General features: G+C 42.1%; 1 protein-coding gene across 3 annotated transcripts in view; it reads right to left on the reverse strand.

The window, feature by feature from the left end:
- Positions 1–23,061, reverse strand: part of add3a (adducin 3 (gamma) a) — a 98,340-nt gene that overhangs the window by 45,540 nt on the left and 29,739 nt on the right. The window contains exon 1 of one of the 3 annotated variants that reach the window (XM_041035571.1): positions 22,441–22,543. The exons of the other annotated variants lie outside the window; for them this stretch is intronic. The gene's annotated coding sequence lies outside the window, so the exon portion shown is untranslated. Of the gene's footprint in view, positions 1–22,440; positions 22,544–23,061 lie in introns of those variants that run through there. 3 annotated transcript variants of the gene reach the window in all.

Below are 23,061 nucleotides of genomic sequence, written 5' to 3' on the forward strand. Positions count from 1 at the left end.
ATATATATTTTTTTCATAAGTCTTGTTTTGACTACTTTTACTTCAAACACCATTTTCCCACATGACACGGAGGTCAAGTTGATCCCTGGAGGCCAGTATAAAGCCACATGACAGCTTGCAAAATAACTCTTGGTAACAGCTTGTCAGTTTATATATAACACCATGTTTGCATCATGAGTAAAACCTGCAGGAGATTTTGGACAACCAAGCAGAGAGAGCAGAATGAGACGTTTACATCTGTCAGGAAGGTTTTTCAACTTCACCTTGAGGTTTTCATCCATTTTACCAGATGTTTATGGCCCCATTCCATTAAGTGTACCCGTAAGCCAGGATATGCACAATATCAGGACCCTGAAACTAGCTCACCTAAATGGAATTCAGTCATTTTTAATGCTATCAGTTACACCTGTGCAAACCCAAAGAAAAGTATTTTGGTGCTGATCAGGAATTTCAAACATTTGTCAATATTTATTTTTACTATCTATATATTCTATTATATATAAATCTATGTTCTTCCATTTTGTGTGGCTTAACACAGTGATTGTGTATTGGTCTCTGAGCGCTGCCAAGACCAGGTGACCTACACTCAGTGCTGTGCCTGAACTCCTCCTGCGGAGACACGGTGTGATTTCACATAAACCCGACTGGTTTTGGTGCACGCCGAACAGCTGTTCAGTGTTAGAGGAAGTTTGCAGTCTGTTGGTGCCTTGTGTACTATATACTGGCATTCAGTGGACCCTCTTATCTAGAGCGTCTTACAGGTGTTCAACAGCACAATACAAAGAATTTCTTAATCAGCAACTATATCCAAGTGTAATAACAGCAGGTGGAAGAAAAACCTGTTTGAATAACAGAGAAATAGAAGTAAAGCAAACAACCAGGTTCACTGAGTCTTTGTTTTCTTGTCATCAACCCTTATATATTGTCATAGTAGTGGGTGTTGCTGTATAGCAAGCTTAGGCCCTCATCCTTTTTTAACCCTGCAGGGCTGGAAAAAAAAAAAAAATCACATCACCAGGTGTACAGATGCAAACAGCACACAGACGTGCACACCCACTCGCTACAAAGCTGTCACTCCACTGTTTATCCGGCTCTTAACTGCCCGTCTAGTTTTACGCTTGTATGGGAGTGATCCTAAGTATCCGCTAATCCATGTTTGAGGGGTAAAGAGGCATTTAGAGAGCAGCTAATGTTTGAGACGCGTTCAGATTCACTTCCTGGAGCGCTCACTGGGAACAATGCTGTCACTGTCTGAGCAGCTGTGTTACTTCGCAAAGACACGAAACACAGGCACACACACACCATTATAGAGATGTACTCAAGTGTGACCAGGGATGTCTGCCTCTGCCTCAGGGTCCACGTAGAGAGATAACAGAAAGCAAGCAAGGAAGCAGGATCCTTGTGTGTGTGTTTGTATGTGTGTTGTTTTTTTTTAGGAGTCGCTAATACTTCATTTCCTCTGTTGATGCAGATGAAATGAGGCCTGGCAACGACAATGGGAAGTCACCACCCAGTCGTCACCTGGGTCAAATGTGCTATTCCAGGTCAAGTTTTATGACTGCTGAAAAGCACTTTGGTGACAGACTGTTTAGGAAATACAGTGTTGGTCTGTAGGAAATTTAAAGCATCAACAGGAAAATTTCTCTGCTCAAAGATGCTCGTTTAGGATCTAAAATTACCCATGATTCACCTGTCAAGTCCTCATTATTGAAACTACTTATAATTAAAAACATAATTTGCCTTTATCTTTATCAATTTCTAGCCACTCTTTCTCGTCTAGATCACGTGTTGACACATAAGAATGATATGGATTTTCATTTGTCACTTGATTCAATTTTATTTTAGAGCCTGACACTGACACTTTAGGTTTGATTGTGAAATTTCACAGGAGTAAGCACTGGCTTCTGAAAGAGGTAAACCTATGACCCATCACCCTGCAAATCATTTCCTAGGTTTATCAATTTGTAAAAACCTAAGGTGTACATGAGTCCATTCTTACTTTTTCTCTGGACCCGTTAGGCCAGCCATGATCAACACTTAACTCTACATGTTACTTAACTGCCTGTGACGCTTTGAGTACTGTAGGTGTGTCGGGGCAGCACTGTGTTCACATTTCCTCAAGCTAGTCTTTTCTTATCTTTCTTGTTGAAAGAAGGTCACTATAAATAAGCTGAGACAAGTTTCCGTTTAAATCCTCATGATGGTATAATCGACTTCTTTCGTTTCCTTTCAAAACTTGACAGTGGAAAGAATCCTGCCAATGCTCTGACAGCCCCCAGTAAACAATACTGCATCTTTTGCATTTCAATGCCTCAGCATGAGCTGAAATAAAGAGCAGGTGGGAGTTTACACCGAAACTAAAACATTAAATGTCTCTTGAAATAGTTTTGAAGTGTGGATATCCATGTGATTTATGATGCAGAAGTTTGTTGACAAAGCCTTATTATGAAGCACAAGTTCTTCTTTGTCTTTATCTGTGCTGTATATCATCAACCCATTCTAACCAGAGCCTACCATACCTGCGCACTGCTGTCACACCCATAGCAATCAGAGTATATCAGATAACGCATGCTCCATTTACACTCCCTGTTGACAAGAATACCATAGACACCTTGAGTCAACACAACAGGAGGACAAAAGTTTACAATAATATCAGTCCCTCTGGTTTATGTTCAGTGGGTCGTCACCTTGCCACTTGATCCGTTAATGAGTTTATTTTACTTTATAAAAATGTAAAATTAGTATTAAAGGGGGAAGGAGGAAAATATGTTAAGAGAGGGGGATATTTCTAGAGGTAGTATTACAAAGATCTACATTTTCTTTAATCCACATTGACCTGCAATGGTCAGATTTTGAAGGAGCCACTGGGACCAAATTCAACACGACAAAATGCCAAAAGAAATTTCCTGTTCTTCGGTTTTAGACCAGAATGGCCGGATACACCTTGGACCAAGAGCTAAAACTGTAAATGAGTGTGGTACAGTTGGCAGCCGTTCAATCTCACCTTAGAAGTTCAGTTCAGATGTTACATTTTTAAGGCTAATAAGAACCACGTCTATTGCAAGGTCCACGCTTGGCAGTCAGTTGCATGACTATTCAATGAAACAGTAACATGAAAAGCTAAAGTACTGCGACTCACAGACCTTCAGGAGACAAAAAAAAAAAGTGCTTTGTAGCTTTACATCCCACGGGCCAGTTCCTCTGAATCAAAGCCATGAAGGGAGCGAATCGGCCACTTTTATCTTTGCCTCTGAAAGCTGCTGTGCGTGTAGCATGAAAGAAGCCAGTGACCTTCAGACCTGGAGAATGTGTGTGCTTGCATGTCCTACGTCTTTGTGTGGGCAAACACAGAAAACACAATAGCCAGCACTTGTCAACTCCATTTAGCAGTGAGTAGTGTATTTGTTTGCGACCCTCAGGGCTCTTAAGGTTCTTAATTAGGAAACACAAACTAGGGTGAAAATCAATATCATAATATTAATGGGAATATTTTTCCAATATCAGTCTATATCATGATATGGAAATGTAAACATGATTACACATAAAATCATGAAAATGATATTTGGAACTTTGTTAAACTTTTACTCCTAATAAGCCTGTAATCACTAATTTAGACAACAGAATTTTCTAAATAGAATAAAACGACATGACTATAAGGGCAAGTTTGCTTAGAGTTACTGCCTACATTAATAATATTGCACCCTTCCTTTGTAGCAAATTAACAACTCTTATACTCTGTTTTAATGCCCACAAATATTTAAAAAGCAGTTTAACATTTTGGGAAATTACACTTATTCTCTTTTTTGTTGAGAGTTAGATGAGAAGATTGACACCATGCTCATGTCTATACCCTACAGCTATATTAGCTTAGCTTAGCATTTGTACAACTTCTCACAATACTGGCTGTCACTGATATTTTGCAATTATGTCACAGGGACAAGATCATTTAGTATCGTAAAATTTAAGTTAATTGGGCCTGCTGAGTAAACTAGTTATGATGTTAGAGCAATTTAGGCCAATTTGAAAAAGACTGCACTAAAAAACTAAAGCGAAACATAGGAATAAATTCTGATGCGCACACACATACATACACATTCACAAACGGTTGGCTGCTAATCACCCTGTAATTATAGCTGGTAATGACAGAGCCATAGACACCGTTTAACAGGCCCCTGTTGGTTCAACCACACAAACAAAAACAATCCATTCCCGAGTGTTGCAGCTGCAAACTGCTACCGTATGTCCTCACTGCCAGACGCTGTGCTTCACTGTCGGGCAGAGGCTAAATACAGCAGAGCAGCCTGAGCTGCTCCAAGGTTACACAACACAATATTATAGTTTTACAGGAGTCCTGTGTGCTGAAATAGCTTTGGGGTGAATTACCTGACATTTTCTCAAAGCTCTTGCTGACATCAATGCCTGATTGAGGGAGACTGGGAAAACCATGTGGATTCTTTAAGGGTGACTCCAGTTTTCTTCTTCAATTACACCCTGATGGTTTCTACAAACAAAATCACTTTAGAAACGTTTTCATGGCACCTGTTTGGGATTCAAATCACAGGCTGAGGCCCATTAAGTCTCACACACACACACACACACACACGCACACTAACATTTTTCATGCTGGTCAGTCATTTCAAATCTTTGAGCTTGCAAGTCTTCTGCCTTGTAAACCTGGACCAGGGTTGGGTTATGCTTGATCAGAGCTAGTTCACACAACATGTTGTCGGATCATGTTGGGAAAGTGTTTATAGTTGTTCTGAAAAGCCACAGTCAACACACAGGTGGAGTGAAAGCAAACTATCACAAAGAGAGGGGAGATGGGATATTGTTTAAATAAGGGAGCCCAACACCTATTTTCAGACTGTCGTGTATGACTAAGTTATCAGAAATGTTGAGCCAAGTAATCAAGATACAGTTTTCATGAAACTGCCATTTCCCTTTGTTTGTAAGCACAAAAGTTGTGCAGAGGAACCATTTATAACTTAAAACTTCTTATATTTATAAGAGCCCTGGAGAGATTTCTGTGCTGCAGTAGCTTATTCTGACTCCCTGCAGTAAAAGACAAGAATACACTCCTGTCCTGGATTTCCAACAAATGATTGAGTTATTTTTTGAAGTGGCATTCTCAGGGGCAAAAGCCACAAAGTGAAGCACTGAGAAGGACTGTGTAACTATTCCAATAAAAGAAGATATGTCATATTGCAGTGACAAGTTTCATTTTGTATGTTGGGGAGTTAATTAATACAGAATACTATAGGGCAATTTGTCTTTAATGCCCCATGACAGACAACCGAAAACAGACAACTGCAGCTTAAAGAAAAGTTGTGGCACCATCAAGCTTAGTGATTCATTTGCAAGACAAATGATTTCTATGCCAAGCCCTCCCCACAAATCTTAGCCTATGCCTGCACCTGGTGAACACAGACTTTGCCTGAACTGACATGTGCTAACTGATAGGAAGATTATTTATGCAGCACAATGGAAACTCAATCAGTGTTGCACAGATTGAGCAGTGTTGATTGAGCTGATGCATGTTGGTTGTAATCCCCTACTCCCTGCAACAACCTTTCAAAAGGGACTGGTTTGAGAAATGATCGAGTGAAGTCAGTTGTTTATTTGCTCCCTCCAATATGAAATGTTGTCCATATGGAGGCAGACTTGTGAAGCTGCACATAATAGGATCAGTTGTCATGTGTATTCAAATGTAACTGATTTATTTTTCTGTGCTTTATTAAACACAGTTATGCAAAAGTGGTAAAACTGAGAAGTGACAATCAGGAAGACAAATTGAATGCAGCAGCAATGATCTCTCATCTCAAGCATGCACCGAGGCAGCGCTTCTGAATGTACCCCTTTTTACAGTGAGTACAGCCTTTTCATGGAAGGCCACAGTCACATGGTAGATCAATAATTGCGCCTTTAATAACTGTGTACGTTTGTGCTTTGGGGGGAAAATAGCTCTTCCAGAAATCTCTGTGAAATGAAGCAGAACTTTTCCCCTCAGAGAAAGCAGCATTCTTTTCCACACGGTAAATATTTCTTAGCGCTGACTCTACTTTCAGCTATAATAAATGCACATCAACAGTTGGGCTGTGTTCCACATTTTCACACTATCCGAGATTAGCAGCTGAGCAACGTCAAGTGATTGACCCCGGGTGATAAGGTGGGAGTGGGAGCAGTTTTGTAACAACATGAAATGCTGAAATACAGCACATACAATATATGAGGAGCAGTAAAGTTCAAGGGTTCATCATCAGTTCGTGAACTTTCGTTCCCCTTTTCGAAAAAGACGTCTGATACAGAATTCCAAATCAATTTCAAATAAATCTAATTCCAAAATTACTCACTATATGAAATCAAATTATCAAGCAATCATGCATTGTTCCTGTTGTCAAATGGAGTTTTACTATTGTTGCTCAACAAACGGGCCCTGTGACTGCTCTGTGGTCCAGCAATGAGGCACAGCAGTGAGGGGGCGTCGACCAGGGAACTGGTCTGTGTTTGGGGACTATCTATTACACAATCCGAGGAAGCAGACGGATTCGATATGTCGGGGTCTGTGTCTGGATGAGGTCATTACGCATGAAGCACAACTGCAGCCCCATCGCACCAGCACAAAACACACGCACACAGACATACACAGAGGGACATGAGCACACAAACTGTCACGAGTTTCTATAGCAACTCCAAACAAACAGTCCGTGCATGTGGTGACCCCACCCCAGCAGAAAAAAAGAGGGAGTAACCAAGAGAGCGAGGCAAACACAGACATAAAAGTAAGATAGAAAGTAAGAGCGAAGATGAAGGCAGCAATGAAGGAAAGCAGCAGCATGTGCACTTTACGCATGCTCTATGTATTACTCATGGCTGGGACATTAAGAAATATCACAAGCATCGAAGGCACCCTTCACCATATGCAAGTGTTTACCACTTCACACATTAAGGTCTAAACTGGGCTAAACTGAGTTACTGCTTAAGGGCTAAACTGAGTTGAACCTTTAGTTTAACCATGCTTTCATATTCTTAAAATCTGTTCTCAAATTTTAAACAAACATCAAAAGCTCCACGGCCTAGATTCTCTTGTTTAGTCACTTGGAACGACTAGATTTCACAAGAAGGCAGAGGAATTGTGAAACAACCTCATCCCACTAGTATCCCATGGGCCTCTAATGTTGTTTCACCACACAGGTCGGAGCCTGAACACACAGCAACCACACATCAACCAGCCCCCACCAACAGGCCTGTTCAATCACCTTAGAGCTCCAGAAACCAGAGGGGGAACAAACCAACAATAGACATGCAGCTTGTATCAAAGTGGAGGCCGATTATTGAGGCTTAGCAACTTCCAAGGTCAATCAAGGTCTAAGACGCCCACATCCGCACATTAAAAGGACCCTGGCATTTAGATCTTTTGTTGGCTGAAGAAAAGTCTGACCGCTTGGAGTATTGGAATTTTCCTCTGTCTTTTGCAAAGACCATCCTGCCAAGATGAAACATGTGACTGTTGCTAGTGAAGGGTTATGGGTTAGATTCCACTGAGGTAGTAAGGACCTACAGGCACTTTGCATGAAAGTGACAAAATTTATATGTAATTCACTGTGTAATGCTTGTATGAATAAGGTAGAAGTAAAAAAAAAACAGCAGTGGTGCCGTTAATGAGTGATGACCAATCTAAATGCTGATTTACCTGATTAATCAACAGAGCAGGGTAAGTTCACAAAGTTTAAACATTTAGGATAACAGAAATGTTTCCATACAAAAACAAAACACAGTTGTATTCAAGCTCCAAAAGCTGCTCAGTGGGCAAGACTTTCTGGACTACAGCACTGGACTCATGTGGATCAAATGGGTGGTCTCCACAGATTGGAACTCGGCCAGGGGTGCTTTGATGATCTCTTGTTTTATTTGAAAGGAAATCTCAGCACGTCTCTACCACAACAGGAAAGGAAACAAGCAGAGTTCTTCTCAGAGAGTCACTGTCACTGTGCTGTGCTTTGACCCTTTCTATCACATCTGACCGCTCAATGACACGCTGTCAGGACAGAGGGAAAAGAGAGCCTCCAGAGTGAGTGAGTGAGTGAGTGTGTGTGTGTGTGTGTGTGTGAGTGTGTTTCCGGGACTGCTAGGCTCAAGCCTTAGGGGCTGTGACACAAATCCATACAAAGCATCCATCATGGAAAGTAAAGGGCAGCAACTGATGCTGATGACATCCAGAAGGTCGGGCATCTTGTTGCATAGGCCCCTGGGGTTCTTCCTCACCGCGTCAACAAACATGGCCAACGATAAAAGAATTTTATCATAGAAGTCCAGGTGGAGCTTGCAGTAGCTATTAAAAGTACAAAGGTGTCTGTGCTAAAAAAGGGAAACAGTGGTGAGGAGTCAGAATTTCACTGACCTCTTCTGAAAGTGTCAAACCTGCTGCTCTTGCTGTGTTGTACTTGCTTCCACGGCCAACAGAGCATACTGCTCAAACTCTGAGTACACCTCTATGTCACAGCAGCAAGATTAAAACTGGAAAACAGCAAAAAACTGGATTTTTAGCTCTTTAGAAAAGTCCAACTCAATTGGCTTCTAGCTTTGGTAAGTCTGCTTCTGAAAGTCATCCTGGAAAGCATAAGCACTGCTTGAAGCCAATATATAACTACGATTATTGTGCAGAGACACTTTTGGGATGCCAGGACCTCAACATGCGGTCAGAAGTCCTGGTGTAATTTAGGCACCATTTCCCCCATTTATGGTCTGTGTAATTAATTCTATTCATCCTTTTCATCTCTGTCTCCTTATCACTGTTATTTTCTAGCTGTCCAAATGTGTGTGTGAAGGAAGGACAAGCTTCCTGTCAGGATGTGGGGTCCAGCAGGGGGACAGTGGCACATAGCCAGAAGTCACAACTTTCTGCTGAAACCAAGTGTGTCGGAGTTGAGAGTGTGTGTGTGTCCTTGTGTGTGCGCTGCCTGCATTCATGTGCAATTGTCCGAGTCCTGATTGCTCTGACCACTGACCGAGCATACTTCATTTCAGAGGAGTCATTTCACCAACTGTCGGAAATTCTTCGCCAACATCAAAGAGGTTTCGACCTCATACTGTATCGAAGTTTTCATTCATGAACTCCTAAACAGCAGCGCTCCAGATGAACCTGAATAAGGCCAATTATCAGCGTCTCTCTTGCGCCACAATCATGGTGGACGGCTTCAGTAGTCTATACGGACTCCAGATAATTAGACCACCAAGGAGGACAAAATACTCCAGAGGCTGGGCCTCACAGATGCCCTTTCTTCCTCTCCTCCAGGCCCTCTACTCTTTTACATACTTTCTGCTCTGTACTTTCATCTCCTTTGCCTTTCTCTCCATCTCTCCTAACTGCATTCTCTCTTCCTTTCACTGTTATCCATGTTTCTTTCTCTCTCTCCGTCTTCCTACCAGACTTAATATATATAGAAATCATTCAAAAGCAAAAACTTTATGTCCCGAACAAGAATTATGCTTTATTGACAAAGAAATGTAATGCAACTATTTACATCTGGACACAATAAAGACTTAATCAACACTGTGTCAAATACTGCAAAATTATGAATTTCTTAGAGCAAGTCAGAGTCAATAGCTGTTGGGAGTGTGGGGAAAATTGTGATCTACCCACTATCACATGTTGTCCCAAGCAGATTCATATGATGTTTTCACTGGTACAGTCGTAATTTTAGGCCATAAAAACACAGACAAGTTGGCAGGAAGACAAATGGTCACAGCCAGTTTGGCACCATTTTATAGTGGTGGCAACGCTGAACATTTTCAAGCAATTGAGTTGGGCAAGTGGACTGATTTTGTCTAATTTAACGTGACATGCTTCTTTAGAGGCATTTGAAAAAAAAAAAAACTCATCTTCATTCCCAACTGTACAGATGTGGATGACAGTTTTCTGTGTAAATGTGTACGTCTGTGCAAGTTGGTCCAGCTGTTTCCTCACACCCTTTGCATTCCCACTCACACACCAGTGCACACATGAAACTACCATCCTTCCCGGTCAGGAAGAGCTTAAAGGATATCCAAAGAGAAATGACGTATTATTGTGGCACCTTATTGTTCTTGACAACCAGTGTGTCTTATGACTCACAGTCACCACGGAGACCAAGACCTAGTGATGCAATCAGGAAGGAAAACTTTGAAGCATGAGTGACCCAAGTGACAACCGCCACAGCTGAGTGCCGAAGTAAGTATGCCTGAAACTGCTGTTCCTCTACGAGTTTCTAGTTGAAACTGACAGCACTGAGGACACTTAGAGAAACCTCCAAATTCTGTTAGGGTGGTTATGGCTCTTTTGCTGTATGTGCAGTGGTGGTTTAAGACAGTTTTGTCTTCTTTTTGGAACATTTGAAACAGAGGTGTGTTGTGGGCATGTTTGCTTGACTGGAGGGAATCACTACTTATCAAACTCAGTTCCAACAGCAGCTTTTTGCTTGTCCAATTTTAGCTTTACATAGGGTCCCGGTGATGTAGTCAGCCCGGTGCCCCAGGGGTTTTACGTACCAACCATGAACTGTGTAATAATTTGGGTTCGAGTCTAGCCATGGACCTTTGTTGCATGTCATCTCTCTACCATCCAAACGTAGATGCAGGTACCAAATGTCCAATGACACACACAGACAGTGAGACTTTGATGTGGCATCTGGGAGTTTAGCACTACATTTTTCATAGAAGCTACTAAAAAGTTTATTTTCATGTTCAGTCTGAGGGTTGTGGTCCAGCTCTGAATTTGTAGACAGCACAACAGTGCTTACTCATGGTATTCATCTGACTTGTTTTGTCTCAAACACATTCAGTCTCTTTTATCTACTTGGCAGGTTGACAGAGGGATTTTAAGATTCTCCATAGTTGACCACCACACGTGTCACTGTCAACTTGAGTTAGACAGGGAACACACCAAAGGATCTAATGACAGGTATCTTAAAGACACTGTAGAGGGGAGGACTTCAGAAAGGCAGAATAAGAGCAATGCAGGCAGGATTACACAACTGATGGTGGATCACAAAGCATGGGAGATTATCTTTTCAACCTTCAGGCTTAGAAGTCTGATCTTTTTCCCGCTGGGATAAAGATCACTCAGATGTTAATTCAAGAAAAACTCCTGCAGTCTAATGGTTACTAGGAACTACAGCTTGTCGCTGTGAATCAGAGTCAACTCGAATTGGCTCAGTTCACTTATCTGGGAATTTTACATTTCTCATTTTACATTTGGTGTGACAAAAGCATTTTATTGAGACAAAAGTCATCTAGGGCCAAACAATCAATTTACACCTGTTAAGCTCACACATTCTTTATTCACAGTGGATTAAAATGAATATCACTGAAGGATGAGCTCAAATTTGTAATTTGTAAATGACCAGTATTACAAGTAACCAGTTGCTAGCGTTGTAGTGTCAAGATAACTGATCTGCTTGAGCACTGACAGCTAAGCAACCACCTTCTACGGTTCATGGCCTCAGAGTGCTTCAGATGAACTATTTAAAGTGTTATGTGACTGCTTCTCAAGGTTAAAGTATTTATACCTCTTCTGAATGGCCACATTAGATGGTGGGGCAAAAATCCTACAATCACAGCTTCTGCTGGGCTTGATCCCACTGTGACTCCTAATCTACCTTCAAGAACTCTGTAGGAACTTGGCGGATCTTTCTAGTCTGGATTGCGTGAAGTGGGTATGATTGTCAGATTATCTGTTTTGGACATGCCATTGGACAGGACGTTTCAGACACTGCAAGATGTTCCCGCCACAAGTGAAGCACAGAGCGTCTCTCACAATTCAAACTGAAATTCTTAATTCAAAATGGGCACAGGCTTTTTCCTTGACCTCATACATTTTTAAAAAACTAAGGAAATCAAGGAAAATCCTTGAAGGGAGTGTCTTTTCGCTTGGACTACACATTACAAAGCTCTTTGACTGATTGGTGATTGAAATTTATTTAGTAACTTCAGCACATGGGGATGATGTTTCCACCAGTATGGATATACGGACCCAAGATGAACTTGGGTAGAAAAGAAGTAGAAATTCATATTTTTTAAGATGTTTGTGAAACGAGAGGACAACTTCAGTAAACTCTTGGACATTTCTCCAAGTAAGAACCTTAATTTACAATCCCTTGCTGCTGACCCAAGGCACTGGTGTCATGTCAGCTTTTTAGACATGCATTGTAATAACTTAAATTGGCATCACAGACATGTAATCTGACACTTGGATCTATGTCAAAGGCCACCGCCTTCTGGGAGGGAACATTTAGGCGGGAGGAAAATCCAGGTTCTCGTGTTACGTCTCAATTAGCCACCGATTTGTTGGCGAGGCAGGTAAATGCCAGGATCACCCCCAGGGTCCACATTACAGTGTCACTTTCAATTAGAAATGATCAAACATAAGGAAACAGAGAGAGAAAGAGAAACAAAAAGAGGGAAAAAGGGAAATGGAGATGGAGAGTGACCTCACTGAAGGCCTGCTGCTGCAATCTCTGTCTCCTGGTCCACGATTAGGGGAGTGTTGGCAGCGAGAAAGATCACTTTGATACGTTTTTCAGCTGCGCAAGGCGATACCACAGCTATGCACCGAGAAATTCCACCACTCCCTTCTTTCTCTCTCTCCCTTTTCATCCTCCCAGGCTGACAGAACCATCCTCATCCCTCAATCCCTCCCCCCTGTGGTATCCTTACAGTCTCCTCATCCATTATCATTGGTTATTAGATAAAAATGACAGAAAGAAGAAGGGAGGGATTGATGGGAAGCTCAACACAGCAGTTGGCCTCAGTATTGGTTTTCCAAATGCTCAAGCTACTGTAAGATCAGATGGTAGACGGAGTATCGTCACTGGACAAGAAAAAGAAGTTCTTTAAAGTTGAGGCGGTGACTTGACTCCATTTACAAGGTGCCTGATGGAACATACAGACCAGTCATCTCTGTTCTTGTCTTCCACTCACACACATACACAGAAGTATATTACAGTATCATTTCCCCCGGGGTAACACTTTGCACCAATATTCCTTTCAAGTCCTCTCTGTTTAACCAATCAGAAAAAACACCCACCATCGCAGCAGGCCCTTCTTGGATCTGCTGCTTAAAAACAAGCATGAAGGGATCTTTCCACATTTAAAATGAAGGCACGGAAGATTTATGGCTAGTTGGTGGGCGATGTAAAGCATGACCGTGTATTGCACATGGAGGAACTAACTCGTCACAGAAAATGAGACACCATCCGAGGTCTCTTATTAACAGCCGACAATGCTGGATGGCTTTAACAGTGCAGGGGGGAAATGGTCTGATGGTCCAGTTAGTAAATTCTGTGAGTCTAGTTTTGTTACAAGCTCTTGATAAATAGTTCCACCTCATTGTTTAGTGCAAAAGCAACAAGGGCAATTTAATTTTGGACAAAGTTAGAAAAGTTGGATGAACATAACACTTCCAATAAAATTTCCTTTGTTCAACAAAAATATTTACACTATTTGAAAAGGGAAAATTTGATTTATTATTGTTTCCTTATTTCTTGTATTTCTGTCTAGTTTACTGGATTTCTATTAAAAGCAATAAGCACTTTTTGTGATATTCTAAGTTCCTATAAACTTCACTTTTCAGCTGGACAAAATGTATTTATCTGTGCATCCCTCCCTCTGTCCACTCCTCTCTCGCCTCTAGCCTGTGTGTGAATCCATCCATCTCTAATCCTCTTCCTACACGGCTCACTGAAACTTCAGCGTTCATTTGTGCGACTCTTTGTTTGGCATCCAGTAGAGGGTGTCTGCCTCTCCCCCTCCTCTCTCTCATACTCTCCATTCATCCCTCCATCCTCCATTTCCCTCTTTCAACCACTTCCGCTCTCTCCCTCCATTCCCCGGCCCCTCCACCCGTCTATCCTCTGCTTCGCTCATTCCTACCCCCTCCCCTCATCCGTCTTTCATCTCCTTCATCCTCCATCAGGTCCTCCTTCTCACTCACACACTCTGTCCACTCTCTTTTCTCGCTGAGAGGACAGTGCAGCGTCCTGGCAGCTCTCCACCCTCCCGGCCCAGGCGGAAAAATAAACAAGCGTCCACATGTTCCCAAGGAATTTTAATGACTTCCATAACTCTGGCTTCTTTACCTGCCAAACCCCAGGCAGCGTGAGGGAAGCAGTGGACTCTGGACAAGCCAGTTTAGCAGCACTGATGACGAGCTTTTTGAGCCCTGGGCCAAGTAGTATCCTTTGAAGCACTGGGCAGCGTTAAAATAGGGGTTTTCTCCTGTGAGAAGTCATATAGACAAAATCTATGATCTAAAAAAGCAGAATCAAAGTTTCAACTAAAGCACACACATCTAGTGTATCTCACCATTGTGTAAAAGTAGAACAGAGGGAAATTAAAAAAAAAAAAAAAAACAGACTGCATCCTTCACACCAGTTTGTCTCTGACAGTTCTGTCTTTTGTGTGTCTTTATAGACTAAACAAAATGCATAAAACAAACAGGGAAATGGGTGCACACATTGGATCAGTCTCTTCTCAAAGACATTCCTGGTGTTGAATTACGGTGTAATCACAAAAAAGTTAGAAAGTTACAAAATTTGTTTGTAATGCCACAGAGAGGGGGGGTTTCAGATTCTATTCGATGACCTGACAAGCACTTTGTTTAAAGCACACAGAGGAAGTTAAAGACACCCAACATTTTGTGCTTCTGATGTTTCTCCTTGACAGGTTTCCCCTGGTAAGGCCACTGGAAGGCTTTTATTGTGAAGCAGCAGGAACTCTGACCACGTTTGTGTAGAGTATGACATGCTGCAGGTAGCCCAACCATATGGAAATTTGGCACAAGTGATTCTTACCCAGTGCGGGATGTTCTTTGGTGTGTTTACAGTATATCCATACGTGATTTGTTTGTGTGTGTGAGGTTAAGAGACACCTCCAGCTTGCAGTGGTTGAAGACCAAGAGAGGCTGACTGACTTGTCAGGTGGGGAAATTCTTGTTGGGAGTGAATTTTGAATTTTAATGGGGCCATGACCCACAGGCTGTCAGGTCGAGCTGCAGTGACCTGACAATAGAAGAGACGAGAGGTTGATGGAGGTCTCTGTTAAGGGCCAAGGCAGGGCAGTAAATCTGTGGAACTACTCTTGTCAAACTAAATGCTGAGACCTATTTAAGAGAGCAAGAAACAAAAGAAGACTACAGTAATCCAATTCCAGTTTTAGTATGAATGGAGTTGTCCATTGTTTGTACCGTGATATCAGTTTTTAATGTTGTGAATTCTCATTCAGCACACAGATTTTTTTTTTGCTTAAGATAAGGGCTGTATTACATCTGTGCATTTTTCTCTTGCTTGGCCTTCCCTTCACCTTCATTAGCAGCACATTACAAAATCAGACAATGTGTTTTATTACACATGTCAGCAGAGGGGAACACCAAGCCCACTGGCAGGACCGGTGTTTAGATTTCTGATCTCCTCGGTGATGTTTTTCTTTCTCTCTCAACCCAGGGGCCAGCTGCAGAGGAAATGACAATATGAGGGGAAAACAACGGAGATTAATAACATCTCCTCCCAACTACCCACACTCCCAACTTACTTGCTCATTTCTCCCTCCATGTTTCCCAAACTGGTCTCTCTTTTTTTTTCTGTCCATGAGGTTTGCTCGACCCCCCACCCCACGTCTCAATCTGCACTTCTGCTCACTTCATCTTCAGGGCTGTGACCCTTGGCCCGTGAAATTGATACGTCACTCTATATTACACATACTAAGGAAGCTCATACACTCACAGATTTTGTTTTCTCTCCTCCTTTCCCTCTTTGGACCCCATCCTCTCTCATGTACAAGGAATCTGGGATGTTTTCTCCACCTTCAAGCCCACAATGATTAGTACGCCTTGGGGTGGGGACCCACAGAACTCCCCTAAACTTGTGATGTTAGAGCGTTCCTGCTGAAGGCAAGATAGAAATTTCAATTTTCCATGTGTAAAAGTGCTATATGGATATATTAACAGTACAAATGCTTCATAGCCCTTATCTATTTCCCTTTCATTTTACCCATTTATATTCATTCTTTTGAGTTCCTTTCATCTTTATTTCTTTAGTTTTCACAGTTTGGAAATGACAATAAATCTGACTGCAAAGGCCAAGATGAGTGAGTACAATGACAGAACAAACCGGCCATCTCTCAGCTCTAATCCAGTCTGTGCAGCAAATGTAAGAAACAGGGGTAAAGGAAACAAATTCTTACAGCTGAGTCACAACTTCAAGAATAACAGGATTCACAGGGAATGGAAACCAACAAAAACTGAAAGTTGGGACTGAAACTTGGATGCTCTCTGAGAAATTCTCTTTTTGTTCTCTTTGGAGAGAAAATCTGAATGACAGATTTGATTTGGGTTTGATTTCCTTAATAGTGACTCCACGATCCTTCCCTATTAGCTATGCCCAGACTTAAAGCAACAGGGGCTCCCCCTTTGAAATATCACCCCTACACTTTCTTTCCACCACTAAACATCCAGAGCCTACATTTTCAACTTCTAGCCTCCCCTTACTTGCTTCTTAAACCCATAATAAAATACAACACACCACAGCCTGCAAATGAAACTTAGTGGTGAACTGTATAAGTATATTTACCACCCCCCCCCATAATTCTTGCAGTATTGTTTACAGTGTCTTTACACCAATTCCACTGACACAAATTGCACCTGTTTTGCTTTGCTAGTTTTTGGGGAGACTCTGTTGAAAAAGGCTGTGGCTGTGGTAAACACAGTCTCTACTTTAGTAACTAGGTTTGGTTATGGCCAAACATCAAACCACAGCTGGTTCCAGCACTGAGATCTTCAACTCCACTCTGATGCAATTCCCTTGATGGGAGGTGTGGGACGTCAAACTGGAGTCCCTACTCACTGAGGTCTACTCGCATATCCACTTCTGGATGGGAGAAACCCCATCCTAACTTCACAAATGACTTCCAGGTTTAAGTTAAGAGAGGGGCAGGAAAGGAGGAGAGAAATTATAGAAAGAAAAAAGAAAGGAAGGGAAAGAGATTTAAGAGGAAATTGGGGAGGCTGTGTGCTCAGCCTCCTCACCACCAGAGTCAATATTTGCCAGGACAGAAAAGCTTCGCACTGAATGATGAAGTCATTGTTATTGGACTTCAGGAAACAGGGCTCTGTAGGATTTTGCAGTGTATCCCATGGATATACTGTAAGATGGCACAGGGGTGCTTGTGCTGGTTAGTTTGCATGATTCTTAGTTATGTAGGAACTGACAAGTAAAGCAATATCCTCTCCTTCCTGTATGCTCCACTCCTCCTTTTACAGTTCCTCTACCTGCCACACACAACATCACACAGAGCTGCAAATCCCTGCAGACATATGTCACATCTGGAACAAACTGACAACTGATGAAAAGCAGGATCCTTTTTCTCTGAAATTCTCACTCTCCTCTCAGAGGTAGAGTTCAAAGCACAGGTTCCCCCATTTCTTTTCTTTTCTTTTCTTTAGGAGAATTTAGGATTACAGAAGTCCCCAGGATTGAAGATTTTATATGAAGGGATTGAGAAATTAGCACTTTTACCTGGCATTTGTTAGCAACTGTGAAAGTAAATGGAGCATTAGCCATTACAATAAAAAACTCATAAAACACCTTTCAAACAGTTTGTTAACTTTTTTCCCCACTAATACCAAAAAGAAATCAAAACCGGCTTCAGTTTGGGGCTGAGTGGTTTCTTTCTCGACTAGACTGCATCAGCATGACTAACTAGTGCTAACAAATGTCTGGTGCCAGTTTTATACAAACACAAACCCTGAAGTCCCCCCACCCCCCCTTTCAAACAGCTGATCTGGTGTAAGACACATGATAATGCCTGTGACTCAGCACTAGTTTGCAAAACACTGCCAAGACAGGGAGGAAAGCCGTCCTTGAGAAAAAGAAGGTTGAATAGAGACAGTACTTATCAGTACAACATGCTCCATCTGCAGATACCAATGTTCATCAAGCATCTCAGGTCAAAGCTGAAGAACAACTTTAGGTCTTATGACCACGTACACTAAATGAGTGTACAGGAGTAAATATTTGTAGATGGGTAAGTGAATGACATGAACCCAAAGGGAACTTAAGCACAATGGAAAGCAAAGGTTGGTAATAACAGCTGGGGAGAAATGTCCTGTTGCATCGTGTCCCCAAGGCCTGAGTCATCTGGTGGTTTTGGTGAATATTGCCAAATATTTAATTTGGTGGAAACTCTAACTCATAGTGTTTCTTGCAGCATTCAATGACTGTGTGCAGTCTTAATACGTGTCCTCTGAACAGATACTAAAATGTAAAGAACAAACACTGGAACGCAAATAATGTAACTGCTGCCTTGTTTTCATTTTTAAAAGCCCACAGTAAATGAACAATGATAAGCCTTCGCCTGTCCTCAGGGCACCCACTTAGGGAGCCACTGTCCACTGCTCCAACTGTAACACTGCTGATGTTGAAATACTGTCTCTTATTCACAATTAAGATGCATAGAAAATTTACAGAATTGTTATCTGGTCATAAGTACGACATGGTCACAAACTATATTAGCAGTTTATTGAAATCCCACAGTCAGTCTAACAGTTCCTATAGATTCTCTCTTCTTCCTGAACACTTAACTGTGAGATCCAATTTTAGTGACAAGTCATGAGAAACATGTCAGCAGATCCAGCCACTTGGTGAAGACAAGTACAGCAAAGCTTTCCCATGAACTCTGACCTGGTCAGAGCTGTCTATAAAAAGTGTGGGGAGAAGCTAAAAACATTATTAGTTTCACCCTACGAGCCTCGACTCACTACGGTCGAGGTCGACTGGGGGCACAGGTTAGAAAGGCTGTAACCACTGCTGGTGCAAAGAGCAGAGCAAGCCAGACATTTCATTTGGCATTTAGACATTTAACTGATATTATTAACCAGAGGATAAAGACAAGGGATACAGTGAGTGCAGTTTCGCCTCGTAGCACAGATCCTGTCTCAACACTCTCTCACACACGGAGCCAACACTAACTGCAGCAGGATGAGAGATCCTCAGTAAAGCAAACAACAATTCAACCACCCAGCATCAGTCGCTCTTTTTTTGGAGATTTTTTTTTTTTCCAAAAGTAACATGACTGTAACATCTATGACAACAATGAGTCAATCAGCTTATGTCAACAAGGAAGTCTACAAAGGAAAATGAGGATCGGTTTCCCTTGTCCATGGGAAGATCAAACTATAAAAGACCTCAGTGCTGATAAAACTAAATGATCATGCATTTTTCACATTGTGGGTTCAAAGATGTGATGTTCTTGCTTTGCTTTTTGCAAGGAAACCGGATCACAGCGAGTATGGGGCCCTGCGTGTGCACCTGCATTAAAGCTGTAATGTGCGCTGTCCTTTTTGTCAAAACTCACATTTAAGACCCTCGGTGGGACCCAGCCCAAATACATTTGGTTTAACTTAACTGCTGGACCGCAGTCTTCTATCAGACCCAAATCACAATCATGAAAGAGGAGCAAAAAAAAAAAAGAGTTAGAGCTTTCATTAGCCAGCAACTGACAGTGATGATCTCTTCACTCTGTGGGCCAGCAAATGACACCCCATATTTATTGAAAGTGCATTTTTATACAAACAATTTAGACAAATTTAAAAGTTACAAATATGTACAGTGTGTGGATACACAAACACACATGCGGTCACACATAAGCGACACATACACACACAAACTGTGGTTGGGGATAACTCTCTTGAAAGCAAAATTAAATGCAGCTGACTCGGACAGCTGGAAACCATGCTGTATGACATAATCACAGGCGGGCTAGCCAAGCTATTTAACAAACACACACACACACACACACACACACAGAGCCCCATTACATAAACCAGTGATTTACAACACAAGTTAGAAAGAAAAGCAACACCCATTTCTTGGATGATAAGACACCCCCTTCCTGTCTTTTTGTACAAGACACACTCATTCACTGACACACAAGCAGACACACAGTCTATCATCCCTCCTAAAGTGGAAACATAAGGAGAGGAGCTAGAGAGGTGCTTGGGTCACCGGGATTGATCGAGACACAGGGACAATACCTCACCATGGTAGTACTCAATGTTCACCTCCTCAGACTCAGCATGGGGGGAAAAGTAAGTTCCATTGGCTACTTTTAAAATGTTATTGAATTACGTGTTTGAAGTACAATAAGTCACATGTAACACAGCGAAATCTGTCTTCATTTGCCACAAAGATATATCTCAAAACCTTGACCTGAGAACAGGCATGTGGTGTTGAATTCAGATGGATACAAATATTTCCTTGGGAGAGGAAATCAAGGCCAGCAGGGCTGCAAATCAATCGGCCTGAAGCAGCAATATTTTCTTCAAGGGCCCCGGCACACAGAGCCATTCCTGAAACAATGAGAAAACCTCAGAGAATGGCCAAAAGATGAAGACCAAACAAAGCCTGTTGCAAGGGCCCTGTTTTATTGCTTCTCAGAAAAAGAACCCCAGACAAATATTTGATTGGACATTTCAGGATTTGTTTAGAGGACCAAGGCCATTACCATGGCAACGAGTGCCATGGAAGCAGCAATGTGTACACTGATTGTAACTACCCCTCTACAAAGCAGAATTATTCTACGCTTTGGTAAAACATCTGCAAAGCAAGAGTAACTGCAACCATACAATCCTGAGGCATTTTGAGCACGACATGTAGAAAGTATGCACACGTCAGACGGTATGTCAGCACCCGATTCCAAAGCAACTAATCATAATTAGTGAGCAATCTACAACATGACTGTGACAAGATCCACAATCCTCCTACAACTCCTACATACGGCCAAGGTAAGAAAAAAAATCAAAGTGTATTTTGGGGAAGACAGCAGAAAAAATGGTGAAACAACAGAGGAGGACATATGTGTGGAGGTCATTGTCTCCAGGAGGCAACAGCATCATGGACGCAGGTGTCTGTGTCACTGAGGTGAACCTATCAGACTTCATCCTTTCAGCAAACGAGACAAACTTGACAGCAAGTCAGGATTTATTTGCCAGTGGCTGGGAAAATATTTCAGCTGCACTTGTCAGGACGACACGGAGTAAGACAACACCTAAAACGCACCATTTCCCTTTGGCTGTGAAATATCCAGTGTTTTCTCTATATAGACCTGAAATTGACATTTTGTGGCTTTGTTAGCTTGTTTTATTGCACTGTAGCATGGTTCTACAGCAGCAAGTTCTGGTGCAGAACAATTGCAGCACCAACAAGATTCAACTTGGACTCAGATCTCTCTCATACTTCACTTCCAATCCAACAGATGATTACAGTTTGCTGTCAGATAAACTCCTCAACAGAGGGGGGGGAATCTTTGGCAAAGATCTGTTATGTTGAAATCGATATGATTGGGCTGAAATGGCGTACAGATTTCCACGCTCGTTCTTGTGTTGAGGTTAAAGAGGAAAAAGAAAACAAGCAGAAATGCTCCATAACCTTGAGACGTGGAATGCAATTCCTTGATCATGCAAAACATCTAGAGCAACATAAAAAAATCAAATAAACTGCAGCAACTGTTAGAGGCAAATACCAAAATGAGCAACCAAACCACAGACTTTCCCATCAGTCAAGCATGAAAGGGGGCCTTTAAGAGGAAAACTGAGAAAAAAACAGACAGAAATAGAAACAAGCAATTTCTAACTGCCCCTTATCACTGCTCAGTCAATAGTAAACAGACACCTATGAAAAGACAGATCCACTAGAGCACTTGACTGTATCACTCCTCCTTTCCCTCAGGGGGTAAAGAGCGGGACATGAGTCACAGGACAGGAAGAAACTGAAATCCTGAACCCTCAACACTCTTCACATTTTATATCCTGTAGAGAACCAAACACAGGTAATAGCTTGTCACATTAGTGTGGCCCAGATGAATTAAAACCCAGCCCCCTCCGCAAACTGCAAGTAAACGAACCTACACCCCCACCCCACCCCCAGCCACCTACTCACTAAGCATGCTGACACTTGAGAGGGCGGCACCTCTCCTCTGCACACAGAAAACCATCTCAGGCCCATTCACAGCTACCAGCTCTATTCTTCTCCATAGTAAAAGAGCTCTTGATCTGAAAGGAGGAAGAGGGCCTCTGCTATTTCATTTAGCAGCAAGCAACCAAAAGCATTAAGTCGTCTATTTTCTACGCAGCTTAAAAGTTTCTCATGAAGCCTGAACTTTTGCGTGTGTGATACCAGCAAAAATAAAAACATGATCTATTTGTCAAACTTGAAAACATTTTTTTTCTTGGTACTGTCAGCTCTGGGAAATGTAACGACTGCACAGAGGCAATGAAAACGGACAGCAGTGAGATAGCAGGCCTGATGGTGGAGAACACAGCATCCATTATATCAGTCACTGAGGCACAAACCATGCACACAGAGGCACAAACCATGCAACAATCAGCTGCCGTTGTATAGAAACTGCAGTACAAACCTGCCCGACAGCCAATAAGAGTTGAACTGCTGCCTCCGAGTCTTCCTCCTCACCAGACGGCTGTGATCCACCTGCACTGCAGTGAGTCCTCTGCCTGTGCTGCTCACTCTGTGTCTCTCTCTAACACGCCTCTCCCATTGTAGCAGTGTAAAACTGTTGCTGCCCTCTTTCCTTCACGCTCCTCCTACAGTATCTCCCTCTGTTTTTTTCTTTCGTGCTCTTCTTTCCCCACTGAAGCAGGAGCAGCTCTGCTTTATCTGTGCCGACTTATCTGCTGCAGGGGCAACAGAGGACCAGCCAGTATGCAGAGAGGGGGTAAAACTGTGAATTCAGTGGACGCTGGTGGTGTTGGAGGGGTTTAAGAGGGGAAGGGGGAGGGGTAAACCTGATTTAAATTCACACACAGACACACACACACACACACACGAGTAAGATGACGGGATCTTTTGCCCCCAGGGTGCTGCAATGATCTTTTGTGAAAAAAAGCCTCAAGACCATAAAACAAATGTATTAATTGGGTCAGATTTCATGGAAAAGTGACTATTCTGAGGGAAATGAAAAGTTTTCTGAAATAAAAAAAACAAATACCTTCTGAATTTACTCCATCTCTCTCTCTTACTT

The sequence above is a fragment of the Toxotes jaculatrix genome, chromosome 4 (genome assembly GCF_017976425.1).
Source record: "Toxotes jaculatrix isolate fToxJac2 chromosome 4, fToxJac2.pri, whole genome shotgun sequence".
Taxonomy (NCBI): domain Eukaryota; kingdom Metazoa; phylum Chordata; class Actinopteri; family Toxotidae; genus Toxotes; species Toxotes jaculatrix.